The following is a 13,373-nucleotide window of genomic DNA, read 5'->3' as shown; positions in this document are numbered from 1 at the left end:
CAGAAGTGACATTCCACGCCCCGAAGTCATTAACTGATTAAATGCAAAAATTAAAACAAAATGGTTCATCAACACCCGCAGAAAGTTGAAGTCTTAATTGAAGGAGGGAGGGAGTAAATACTGAATCAGGATGTCCATGGAAATCCTTACGGTGTAATCACCTACATGACTCAGAAGTAAGACTCACTAACAGCAATGGAGTGTACTCCCAGGAAAGAGTACATAAGACTGAACCTTTACTGTCCAGTGTTCTCTCAAATCCACAAATTACAATGAGGGTTTTTTTTTTTGGTGATACTATTGTTTGGGCTACTGAAAGCCTATGGGAAATGCTGAGAATTAAAAGGGAAGTCACATGATGGAAGGAAGGTGGATATAAGTGGAATGAATGAATGAATGAGTGGCCCTGGTATGACACAGTCATGCTGGCCCATAAGAAAAAATATGGATGTGGATGGCATAGAGGAGAAGCAGAGATGTCATACAGTACCTTTATGTCCCTTCAATTCATGGCCATGTGTGTAGCTTTATGCCAGCCCCAGATCTGGTGCATTTAAATATATATATATATAAATAAATACATAATACATCAGTAGCAACATATCTTCCCATTTCAGTATAATGTAAGGATTGTTTTGCCGAATTATTTTATATCTCAGTAGATCATGAGGCACTTCTATTTTATGTGGTAAACTGAATTTAGGCAGTGCTAATCATTTATATGTGCCAAATGCCTTTTTGGAATTTTATGGGATTTAAAGTGGTTGGGATTAAATGTTCACCCACTATTCAAACAGTAAGATGTGCTTTTAGATGAATTACTATTTCTGAATTTCTGTACAGTTTTTATTGTACGATCATGTTATGTTGATAAGACTGCTGGGATTACGAAAAACGATTTCTCTTAAGAAAATGGGCCAGAGTACAGGATCATCTGAGCATTTTGAGCTGAAGTCCATAGCCATTTACATTCTGGGTAACTTGGGACCTGTCTCAGTTTCTGAATATGTTGATTATATTAATCTTATGCCACAGAGTAGTTGGTGAAGATAAAACTAGTGACAAATGTCAATCAGTTTGTACAGTATATTTGTAGTCCTATCCTAACCAAGTTTGCAGATAAGTAAATTTCATTGCTTTGTCAACTGATTAAGATCAGGCTGTAAAAATATCATATATAAACAATGAAAGATAAGAGAGCCACTTTAGGGAAATGCTGCTTTTCTTCTTTTCTGTATTTGATGTCAGCAACTGCCTGCCTTTCCTCTGCCACCACACCCACTCCCTTTCCTGGGAGTGTCACTGTCACTGCAATTTCCTGCCAGTTTTGCACAACAGTGTGCTCCCAATCCCCCTAGAGTGAGTGGTGTGACCAACATCCCATTCAAACCAGCAGACCAAGGAGACCTCCTGTGCATGTCTACCCAGAACCAGAAGTAAGTCCAGCTGAAATCTGCAGTGCTCACCCCACCCCCTTTAAGTGTGCACAGGATTGAAGCCCAAGTCCCTTTTGCTTTCAACGGGACTTAAGTTGGAATCTTATGCATGCTTTCCCAGGCAGTATGTCCCACTGGACGCAGCAGGATTTAGTAACACCCTTAGGGCTGTGCTGTTAAGTCTTCATGAGTTACTTTTTTGGATTCGTGGTCGAGTTAGGCGTGCCTCTTCCTACTCGTTTCAATAACTAACTCTGCTCGAACTGCACATAATTATTTCACAACAACATAAAGCAGTTCTTTTCCCACATCGGCTTTGAGATGGATGCCTAACCGGGCTATTCTTGCCAACAGTTCCGTGAAGAGCTGCCCCTTGGGGAGTCTGTAGAAGGAATGTCATACCAGAAGGGGAAAACTGACACGGTTAGTAAAACTGGGCGGGGACGCGAAAGGAGCATGGCTTTCCTAAGCATGAAAAACTCCCCGGCGTTGTACATCGCGATCCTTTAACAAGAGTCTCGAATGGAACGGCCACTGAGGATGCAACAGTCTGGTGGTCCTAAACATGTCCCTTCGGAACTGATCCCCGCACTGGGTTCCATGGGGCTTCCTGATAAGGATGTTTAGAATGCCAGCCTTATTCTTACAGAACCTTTCTTCGCCGCCCGAGAACGTGGCGCGATCAAACCTGCTCCCCCTTCAATGCCCTGCAGCCGCACTTGTTCCTTGCAAACCAGGTTCTCTCCCCTTCCCCCACCTCACCCCTAACTATAGCGCCTTGGCAATGGGGTGCTGCTTGCTCGCTCCTTCTCCACGCGTTTGCAGGCGACGACTTCTCTCTCTCTCGGGGCTGCTTGCTGGAGCTGCGGCAGGATGGGGCCCTGCGTAAGGTTGCGGGGCAGCATGCGTGTGTGTGTGTCGTAGGGCGGGGGAGAGGAGAGGCGGAGAAGAGAAAGGAAATAAGGCGGTGCGGGGGGGGGGGAGGCTGCAGTGTCTTCAGGAGTCAGGACTGAGCCGGCCGGCCGCGCGTGCGCGCTGGGTGCGGAGCGGAGAGGTCATTCCCCCCTCCCCTCCCCTCATCACCACCGGACCGAGCCAGAGTGAGGCTCAGGCGTGCAGCGTCACGGCGGCGGCGGCTCCAAGCCTCGCCCAGGCAAGAGGCAGCGAGGAGGGAGGGAGTATCTGCGCGCGCGCGGGTGTGTGTGGTGTGCGCGCGCGCACGGGCGGGGAGGACTCCGAGGGCTCGGCCAGGGAGGCGGCGACGGACGCGGGGAGCGGCAGCGCCGTCCGGTAGGTAAGAGGCGGCGGCGGCCACGGGAATGACGGCGGGGGTGTGCGGGAGGGGGGGTGGGAGACGACGACGACGAAGACGAGAGGGAAGTGGGCCCGGCGCCGAACGTGTGAGGGGATGTTGGCGGTTGGCGGTTAGTGTCTGACACAAGCGGGGTGGGGGTGGGGGGCGTCGGCGAGGGCGAGCCGGGATGTGTGTTGGGGGTGGGGAGGCGGCAGCGGTTCCGCTCTGCAGGCGGGACAAGGCTCCTGAGAGAGAACATGGCGGAGGCGGAACCGAGCCCAGCCGCTCCCCTCGGTAAGAGGGGGTGGGGAAGCCGGGCTCCTCTTGCCTCAGCTCTCTCTTCCCTCCCCCTACCCCTTCGCTTCCTTATGGCCGCCTCCCCAGGAGAAGTTAGAGCGGAAGGGGAAAGTTGGAGCCCCTTTTGCAAGGCCGCCCGCAGTTGGGACCTGCCGGTAAGGAGGAGAGGGCGGCGGCAGCAGCAGCAGCAGCCAGCAGCAACAGCAACCACCCGCCCGCCCGCCCTGCTTGTAGCCTGGAAGAAACTCCGCCGGACTCCCGTGGCGTCGGCCTCTGCTGGAAGCCGCCGCCCCGCCTAGTCCTGCTGGGTCGAAGCGGCTCACTGTTTCCATTATCCGCCCCAGCGGGGAAGCAGGGCGACCGTTTCCCTGACGGAGATAGGCCTCTTCCGCTTTCCAGGCTCTTGCCAGAATCTGTTCGCATCCCCCTAAAAAAAAAAAAGAAGAAGAAGAAAAGAACAAGCGGCATTTGAACGCGGGGTCAGACGCGTCAAATCGGGCCGAATCTGAATTGAGATCCGGGCCCTGCTCTGTTGAACTCACATTTGCATATTAGGGGAGGAGAAAGAGGGACCGCTCGGAAAGAGTTGACGGGGGAGTGCTGCATTGATTGCATATCTGCCCCCATTACAGAAAACGAGACAAATAGGAGAGCGAAATTGAGGGTGGGTGTGGGGATCCACCCTGTACTACTCCCCCCCCCCCGTGGTATTTCTAGCAAGTATGAGATTTAGTGCAACTGCATTAAAGTCAGTGGGTGTTAATTTTCATTAAAATAGACTTAAGGCTCAGGTAAAGAGGAACTAGAGCAGTTCCAGCTGGGCTAACGCAGTGAAGTTAACTTCACAAAATGGAAGTCAGTGCTACCCACCACCTCTTTCTTATAAAGAGTTGGAAGGCACCCCAAGGGTCATACAGTCCTACACCTACAATATTGGATTCCTACCCATAGCTTCCCTAAGTGGGCTCCAAGCACTAACCTTTTGGTTAATAACCAGAAACACCTGACCCAATATGCCACAGGAGGTGGCCATGTTTCTTAACTATTCTGCATTTTAGTGGCATCTCTGCCTAACACGCAGTCTCTCTTCACTTTCTTGTGCTGTGCTGGATGTCTGCACAGTTTTTTGTTGATGTGTCCTATATCACTATCTGAGAGTAACTTCCTGTCTAAGAAACTAAATCCAGATGTGACTAAAATGATTGTCAAACCCCATGATTTGATTGGAGGTGGAGAGTGGCCTTGAGGTGCTCTTGAAACTAGCACCATGTTCAGAAAGGATACAGGTGTGCCTGGAACTGTTTTTCACCAATTCTATCTGCCTCAGACATTCAATCTAATAAGGCATACTTTTTATACTTTTGTAGTGTGACCACTATGGTTGCTTCTTGGCAAGATTATAAATGAAGATTAGATGAAGATTAGTTTAGAATGCTTCAACTTGTTCGGAATGGTGAGGCTTTGGAAACATCTCTCAAATGGGATGTGTCAGTGGGATAAATTTCATGCACTTGCTTTTTGCGCCCTTCTGGGCATACTTCTTTATTTTGTTCTATAAAGCCCTTAATAGTTTTATAATAAATACTTTCTCATTCCCCATATCCAAACAAGAGCCTGTCCTGTCAAGAGCAGCCCTGCTCTTCTTTTTTGAGTGGCAAAGATATATAGATACTGGAAGGGGTTAATTAGCTAACCTATATATTTACCTGAATGTATTGTTAGTCCAGTGAATGTATTAAGTATAAAAGTGCCCCTGTTAAGCTTTTCTGTATGAAACTGCTCTGTAAAGCTGTGAACTTTGATCTGCATTGTACTTCTCTCTGGCGAGCTTTGCCTTACTAAGTGTCTGGAGATAAGAACAGTAGACCTTACGCAGAGAGTACTGTAGCTGTCCTTGCAGAGAGGAACTGTTGTCTAGGTCAAGAGATAGGATGGCCTTGCTGGAGTGCGCATGAACCAACTCTGGCTAAATGTCATTTGCCTTATATGTACAACAGGAAATGTTCCTTATATGGACAAGAGGAAGTTTTCCGAAGGTGGGGGGAATGAGTTGGAAAACTGTATAAGAACTGCTGGTAAACTGACTAACTTTTGTACTTGCTTGGCTATCTAAACACCGAAGTACCTCTGCATGCAGAAATTAAATCTTTCTCTCTCTCTGAAGCCAGAAGCCTCAGGTTTTTTTTACTTCCATGTTCTCTCACCGGGCGCAACAATGGGAACCCGTAGGGGCAAATAAGGCTCCATAACGTGGTGCGTTGGCCGGGAACCCTTCGCTGTTCCCCGGGATTGAGAAAACAGGGAGTCCGAGGCGTCGCTGCACAGCAGAAAAGGCTCTCCTGGTCTGGCGTTTGCTGGCCCCAAGCGCGCTTCCTGCCTGTTTGTGGGAAGGGACTGGCTCACCCCAGGGGGAGAGCCAAACTGCACCGTGGCGACGGGAGAAAGAGAAAGCGGCCGCAGGGGGGAAGGGAAGTAAGATCTGCAGAGGACAGGTAAGCTCCACAGGGGGAGCAGCTTCCCAGGGAAGGGGAAGCGCAGGATGCGATCGATCCTGCAGCGGCAGTGTGTCGTAGAGGACCGCCGCTAAAATCCGGTAGTGTGCAATAGAGTTGCCACCGGAGCCTGGCAGTGTGCAATAGAGTTGCCGCCAGAAGCCTGGCAGTGAGCCGTGGAGGGCCGCCAGGAAGGGGGAAAAGAAGGGGGGTGCCCTCTCTAAGGAGAGAGAAGGGGGTTAAGAATTTTTCAGAGAGAGAAGGGGGTTAAGAATTTTTCTGTGATTTTACTCTGTGTATGGTGAATGGTGTGTGGGGACGCTCCAGTGGATGTATTGAGTGAATGAGACGCAGGAACTCAGTGTCCCTAGCGAAGCGGAGAGTGTGTGCATGAGAAAAAGTCTGGTTAGGTGGAAGGAGTGTCCCACTGTCCCAGGTTGAACCTGAGCTTGCTGAGATGGGGAATTGGAATTTTTGTTGTTGTGTAAAAATTTATGACTTGTAATAATTTTATGATTTTTCCTTCACTATGTGTGTGTTGTATGAGATCTGTGTTTGCAGTGATTGTGCAGTGTGATTTTTGTGAGTTTGTCTGTATCTGTAGTGCCTGTGTGTGTGTGTGTGTGTGTGTTGGTCCCTGCTTGAGGCTTGCATTCATTCTGGAAAGGTGGGGCAGAAAGCAGCCCTAAAATGTGTGTTCCCAAACTCTGTGTTCCCAAAATTGTTTCATTTCTTGCTGCATTGCCAATGAAGTCTGGGAAGTCTGTTTTTTTCCTTGTATATGTGGCTGCACAATTTGTATTTGTTGTTTTGTTTTGCTGTCCCTTCAAGGAATCTGTTTGAACCCCAGGGTTTGGTGAGTGTGTTTTGGAAATTGTTTGTGTGCCAAGGTATGTGTCTTTAATAGAATGGGCTGTAAAAGTATTTCTCTGCAATGTTAAGGTGAATGTAAAAGTGTGTCTGAAGCATTGAAAGGAGGGCTGCTCTTGCAATAAGGAATGTTTGTTAGTTTGTTTTTAAAGTTGGTACAGTCTTATTTTGTTTCTTAATTGACCTTTGGTAAAGCAATGAGAGTGGGGAGATGGACAGAAATGGAGAGAAGCCTTAGTTTAAACAGCAAGGATTTTTTCTCTTTGCAGCAGTGAATCTTGCAAAGGAAGGGAATTTGCCACCCACAAGGGGGGGGGAGAAGATTATGTCTTCTGAGCAGTTTGATTGTTTTCAACAGAAGTTGATTAGAGGGGAAAAGTTTTATTTTATATCCCAGGTTTTAAGTTTTTCAGGGAAGATTTTGAAACAGAAGAAATGGCTTCTTGGCAGAAAGTTATTTGGGAATGTAGATGTAGGTTTGTGGGATGTGTAATGAAGGAGAAGAGAATGTTGAAGTAGAATGGGAAGGGGCTCATGGTTAGCAACTGACAGTGTAGCCCTGACAGTGTAAGTTAGGATTTGGAGTAAGTTTGAACCTCAGAAGGAAAAGGGGGCAGAAATTTTGGAATGATTGGAAGAAAAATTGATGATAAAGTGAAGGTATACATATCACAGAATCATAGAATCATAGAGTTGGAAGGGACCCCAAGGGTCATCTAGTCCAACCCCCTGCCCAGCAGGAAACAATATTGAAGGCAATACACCACCCTTCATGCCAAGGTTGCAGAGCACATCTAGGGGGGTGAATCCATTGTCCAAACCATGGAGAGGACCGCCAGGTTGTTGCCATGGAAGCGTGAGACAATGAGAGAGGCCTGAAGATGGCTCTGCTTCAGAGGTGGTAGATATATAGTAAGCCCTTCAAAGATTGTTTTAAAAAGACAGGAGTTTTCCCTATTGCCCTGTCCATAATTTGTTGTTACCTAAAAGAAACCTGAAAATTGTCACTATTTGAATGAGCACATCAAGGGTTCAACTCCATTGTCCAAATGAAACACCGTTGTGAGGAGTTAGCAATTTTGCTAAGCTGGCCGCCATGTGTGAGATGATGAGAGTGACCAACCGATGGCTCTGAAGCGAGATAAATAGGCCAAGTTCTATTCTGTCTGACAACCCAACTCTGTCAGAATTTGTTCCCTACTGCCCTGTTCCCACCTTAAGTCCTCCTGAAGGTCAAAAATAGGTTGGTGGTGAGTTAATTCTTGGACACAAGGTCCTGATAGGCTTGGTGAGGTGGTAAGTAGAAAATTAGGTACTAAGGATCAATGGCTGGTGCTTGGATGCAGGAAACAGAAGAGGAGGGAAAGTTAGTTTTTGATGTGGCTGTTGGAATTGGTAATATAATTGGGATGGAGAAATGGAACATTAGAAAAGAGAAGACAGTAAGGAGAAAATAGCTATACCCAAATACCCTAGATCACTTGTACAATGTTATATTGGAGAGGATTAGTTGCTAGGAGAATGTTCTGAAGGATGTCCAGATAGTGAGAATTGCAATGGCTCTAGTAGTGTGTCTGGAAGGTGATGTTGAAGAAGTGGATCTTATTTGGGGGGAAAATTGTATCTTTCTGTTCCCTGACATTAGCAGAGTTTTATGTTAAATTGGTCTGAAATTGTGGGGATGCTAGTGCTTATATTGTGTATGATTGTATTGTGTATTTGTTTATATTTGTGTGTATTCTAAGTTTAGAGTGTTTGCATGGATTGGAAAAATGAACTAAATTATTATTCTGGGCCAAAGAAGTAGACCAAAGAGCTATGGGATAATTATTGCGGAAGAATATTGTATTTCGAGGAGATAGTGATCCGGCATGGTCAGTAATATCTTGTGAGTGTATGGGAGGCTGTCCTTATTTGATTGGGTTATTCTAGCTTGCCTCCAACAGGGAGGAGGACTGAGGTGTGATCAATATCGATACCTGTGAGGTTAATCTGTGAGGCAAAAGAAAGGCTGGAGGGGCCCAAGACACCACCCTCCAAGGACAGATATAATCTCTGTAACTATCTCCTATTCTTTTAGCAGGTGCCCTAATGCCATGTAGCTTTGCTATGCTAGTTTTATCCCTATGCAGAGACTCTGAAACCTAAGTGGCAAAGATCCTACACAGTCTTTATGACAACACTGCCAGTGGTGAAAGTGGCTGGTGTCTGACTCCTCATGTAGAGACAGGACCTGCCACAGTGTGCTGAAACATCCCTTGAAGCTGAAGATCCAGGGAAGCAACAAAGGCCAAGAAGCAACAAAGGCCTGCTGCCACAGCAGCATTGGCCCTGTGCACGCCTATGGAAGAAAAGGAAGGAAAAGAACACTGAATGGGAGGACTGAGTGATCATATTGCCTTAATTTGTGTTGACCAGTTACCAGATAATGTGACCAGTTGAACAGTTTCTGTAATTAGTGTTAGGAATATTCGAAGTAAAAGATCCTTAGTTGTATTTGTTGTATCTGTTGATATTGTGTCCCCCATTGTTATTGGGGGCTCGTCCGGGCTCCAAGCACTAACCTTTTGGTTAATAACCAGAAACACCTGACCCAATATGCCACAGGAGGTGGCCATGTTTCTTAACTATTCTGCATTTTAGTGGCATCTCTGCCTAACACGCAGTCTCTCTTCACTTTCTTGTGCTGTGCTGGATGTCTGCACAGTTTTTTGTTGATGTGTCCTATATCACTATCTGAGAGTAACTTCCTGTCTAAGAAACTAAATCCAGATGTGACTAAAATGATTGTCAAACCCCATGATTTGATTGGAGGTGGAGAGTGGCCTTGAGGTGCTCTTGAAACTAGCACCATGTTCAGAAAGGATACAGGTGTGCCTGGAACTGTTTTTCACCAATTCTATCTGCCTCAGACATTCAATCTAATAAGGCATACTTTTTATACTTTTGTAGTGTGACCACTATGGTTGCTTCTTGGCAAGATTATAAATGAAGATTAGATGAAGATTAGTTTAGAATGCTTCAACTTGTTCGGAATGGTGAGGCTTTGGAAACATCTCTCAAATGGGATGTGTCAGTGGGATAAATTTCATGCACTTGCTTTTTGCGCCCTTCTGGGCATACTTCTTTATTTTGTTCTATAAAGCCCTTAATAGTTTTATAATAAATACTTTCTCATTCCCCATATCCAAACAAGAGCCTGTCCTGTCAAGAGCAGCCCTGCTCTTCTTTTTTGAGTGGCAAAGATATATAGATACTTTTTTATGACTACTCCACAAATATAGAAACTTCTTCCCCTTAAGAACTTACCAAACAACACCTGGAAGTTTAGCAAAAGCAATGGAGGACCATTCTGTTTCTGCTTTACTTTTGTTACTTGCAGTTAAGCCCGTGGAGTATTGTAAATGTGAACAATAATCCTTCCTGAGCCATGAGAATTTGATAGGACACAACTTTAAATCACAATTTAGTTATAAGAGTGCAGTGAACAGCTTCACCAACTATAGCAGTGGAAATGCTAATGTGAATTTTATTTTTCCTTGATAACCTTCCCCTTCCCCCGCAAAAAAAAATACATTGATGGGTCATGGGTTTAGAATGGCTAGTATAGTGGCTTGTGAAATATTTTTTCATCAATTTTCTTCAGGTACGTTGTTTTGAATACTGATTTTCTATAAATACTTGGGATTCCATAAGATCCAATTTTCTCCATTTTTCCTTGAGAAAATATTTGAATCCTCATATCTCTCCAGCAAATATTCCAATGTGGGAAGTTTGTTTTATTCTTCTGAATAAAATTGCAGACTTTGCACAATACTAGTTAATCTTCAAAATTAATGCTTAGTTGTAAACATAGACTTGCATCTTAAGTTCTTACTCTGTTAACAGGAGTTCTATTCATGGAAAGAAAGTACAATTACTCTTGGAAGGACTCATTCTGTGTGCTGAACTTCTGTGAATGGAAGTTCCTTCAAGTCACAGAGAAAAATATTAGAATTGAAGCCATACATCTAGTATGTCATCTAGATGTATGAAGCTTTATTGGTGGACTTCTAGGAGCAGAACATGCACTGCTTTAGTTTAGTGTTGAACTAGGTGTGGGAGTTTGCATCCTAGTTTAGCCAGTTGAAACCCATTGCCATCAGTATGCATTCCTTGCTTTGATCAGGTACAGTGAAACCTCTACCTGCGACCATAATCTGTTCCAGAGGTCCATCCAGAGGTTGAAACAGGTCACTGGGAGAGGCGCCGCTGTGCGCAGGCACGGGCGGCGATCACTGCTTCTGCGCATGTGTGAACAGCGGCAAACCCGCCGGTTACTTCCAGGTTTGCCATGGACGTTGGATGCAAGCGGAGGCGGACGTAAGAAGAGGTTAACTGTATTAGTAAAAGGATTTACCTGGCTCAATATGAAAGTAATTGCTACATGTTTCAATATCTTGATAATTTTTGTATAGTTGTATTTGCAAAGAATGATTAGAAAACAAACAAGAAGAAACAAGCTTAAGAAATGACTTGAACTTCAGTTTTGCAAAACAAGGCAAAGAACATGACATTACATAAAGGACAAGTTGTGCAAGACATTGAAATAAAACTATCATTTGGACTTCAGAACCAATTGAATGCAACAGGACCAAACTACATGTGAGGGCAGTTGCCTATTTTTATTCACGTGTCTTCCCTGTTTACATATAAAGTTGGCAGTAGTGGCTAATTTTCACATTGAAAGAGGCATGTGGTTGAGGAGAGCTGAACCCTCCTCCTCTGTCCATGATTGGTCAGTGTTCTCCCATCTCAACTTCAGTATTAAAAGTGAGCTGGCCTAGAGAAAAGTTAAAAAGGTAGACACTTGAATAAACAAATATGGGCCATCCCTGTCTAGTTTGTGCCTTAACATCAGTTCATTTCAGCACTTGGTCTCTTCACAGAGAAAGGTCTCCCATACATTTGCCCCCTTTACACATATATGCACATCCATAGAAGTTGTGTTTGGCTGCATGGCATTGAAGCAGTTTCAAGTTGTATTTTTAATTCTAAAACATGGAAGATAGAAAAAAATACTGTAATCTAAATGGTATCGAATAACTCCTGACAATTGAGAAGTTGAAGAGATGGTGTTGGTGCCTATGTTGGAGACAAAGTGATGGATAGTTTATATAATAGTGGCTGTGCTTAGCATGTGGTTCCAAATATTGTTTTCAGATGGTGAACTCTTGAAAATTCAGCTTAAGAGAAATCAGCTTTCCTAAAGAAAGGCCTTTTGGTGGCAGTAAGGCATCTTTAGTACTTTGATTAATGTGATAGAAATGGCAGATAGGTGGTTGTTTAGGTAACATGCCTTGAACAAAGTTAGGTAGTAAAAATAATTGTGAAGAAGCGTGTTCATGCTGCCATGAATTGATAAAGAAATATTGCTGCCTAAATACCGGTAAATGTATTTACGGTTTACAGATGAAAACATTTATTGAAACCTCCAACAATCTCTGTGATACAGAATACTAAAAACAGTTCTAATTTATGAAACTATTGGAAGTTTATTAAGATAGCAGACTTCTAAATTCTTGGTGAGTCTGCAGTCAGAGAACAGTGGAGTTTTCTTCCTTGTCAGAAATCAGTAACCTGACAGAAGGCTGCATGTAGCTGTTCAAAGAAAGACACATCTAAAAGAAAGGAAGGCCTTTCCATACATCATAATCAGAAGATTTTCGCCTTTATTTATTGCTGGACCAATAGAAAAAGTTTTCAAATAACTGGTCAGAATTTTTTTAAAACATTAATTTTATAAGAAGAAACTTTAAGTAGATACTACAAAGATGCTGCTTAATACTTTGGTTAATTACAAAAACAAATTGATTTCATTGTTAACCATAACATTATAATGAGTTATAACTATAATATTGAGTAAGGACTCTATAAATGTGAATGATTAATTAAATAGTTCTCTGGTTTTTATTCTTGCAACAACTAAACTGTGCCAGTCTTGGCTAATGGAATATTAATATCAAGAAAAAAGGTGTTCAGCTTAACAAATCTTAATTACATTTGTCAAATTTTATATCCTATCCTTCCACCGTGGTTTTCAAGCCAACCATGAGTTTACATGGCAGTTTACATTTCCCCCTTATTTATTCTCTTAATGCAGTTTTCCCCATTTCCTCTTTGAGATTAATGTGGAGTTCATTGCCTCCATATTTTTGCCTTTGTTTGCTACAATTCTTTGCAAATATTCTAAATCAAAGTAAACCACCCAATCCCTTGGGCAGTATGTAAGTTGCTCTTGAGCAGTCCATGTAAATGTATGACCAAGGTGCAGTGCATTGTAAAGATGCTATTGAGCTGCGTCTTCTGTTTAAAGGTGTTATTGGTGTCATCAGTGCAAAAAGAATTTAGAGATCTTTCACAGGTCTCAAAATTGACCAAACTGGTTTCCAGAGTCAGAAAATTCAGGGTAAAGGAGAACCTCTTCTAAGACAGATTGCTAGTAGTAAAACCTAACTTTGTTTGACTCCTCTGTGTTATCAGCTGTAAGAAATTTCCTGCAAGACTTTTCTTTAATACTATTTTGGTTTTATTTCCCCTTAACTTATTGGCACCATGGGCGTCAGTGAGACATTTGATGGAGCATGCCAAGCAGACTTTAGCATGAAGTACTTGGCAAGACCCATGCAAACATACTAATGATTCTTAGGTGATGGTGAATTGTCTTGTGAACATTTGTGGACATGGGCTTGATTGGGGCAGTAGACAGGGTGAGCACCTTATAAGGTCAACAGTGCATGTGCAAGCTTTCTTATGTTGGTGTTTCTTACAATTCTTGAACAGCAATTGTAGCACAGATTTCAAACTCTTTAAGTTTTCACAGCCTTGCCTCTTTGTTCATCAAAGAACAGACTCCCTAGAACACAAATTCCATAGCTCAAATAAATGTGCAAATTTGCAGGACTTACTCAGCTTTCATAATTGAATATATTTGCCCGGTTTGTG

At 43.8% G+C, this 13,373-nt stretch overlaps 1 protein-coding gene across 2 annotated transcripts in view; it reads left to right on the top strand.

The window, feature by feature from the left end:
• Nucleotides 1–2,605: 2,605 nt before the first annotated feature.
• Nucleotides 2,606–13,373, top strand: part of RAP1B (RAP1B, member of RAS oncogene family) — a 28,306-nt gene continuing 17,538 nt past the window's right edge. The window contains exon 1 of one of the 2 annotated variants that reach the window (XM_033163241.1): nucleotides 2,606–2,726. The gene's annotated coding sequence lies outside the window, so the exon portion shown is untranslated. Of the gene's footprint in view, nucleotides 2,731–13,373 lie in introns of both variants that reach the window. The other variant, XM_033163242.1, reaches the window with a different exon arrangement.

This window comes from Lacerta agilis, chromosome 10 (genome assembly GCF_009819535.1).
Source record: "Lacerta agilis isolate rLacAgi1 chromosome 10, rLacAgi1.pri, whole genome shotgun sequence".
NCBI lineage: Eukaryota > Metazoa > Chordata > Lepidosauria > Squamata > Lacertidae > Lacerta > Lacerta agilis.
This window is presented reverse-complemented; position numbering and strand designations above follow the sequence as displayed.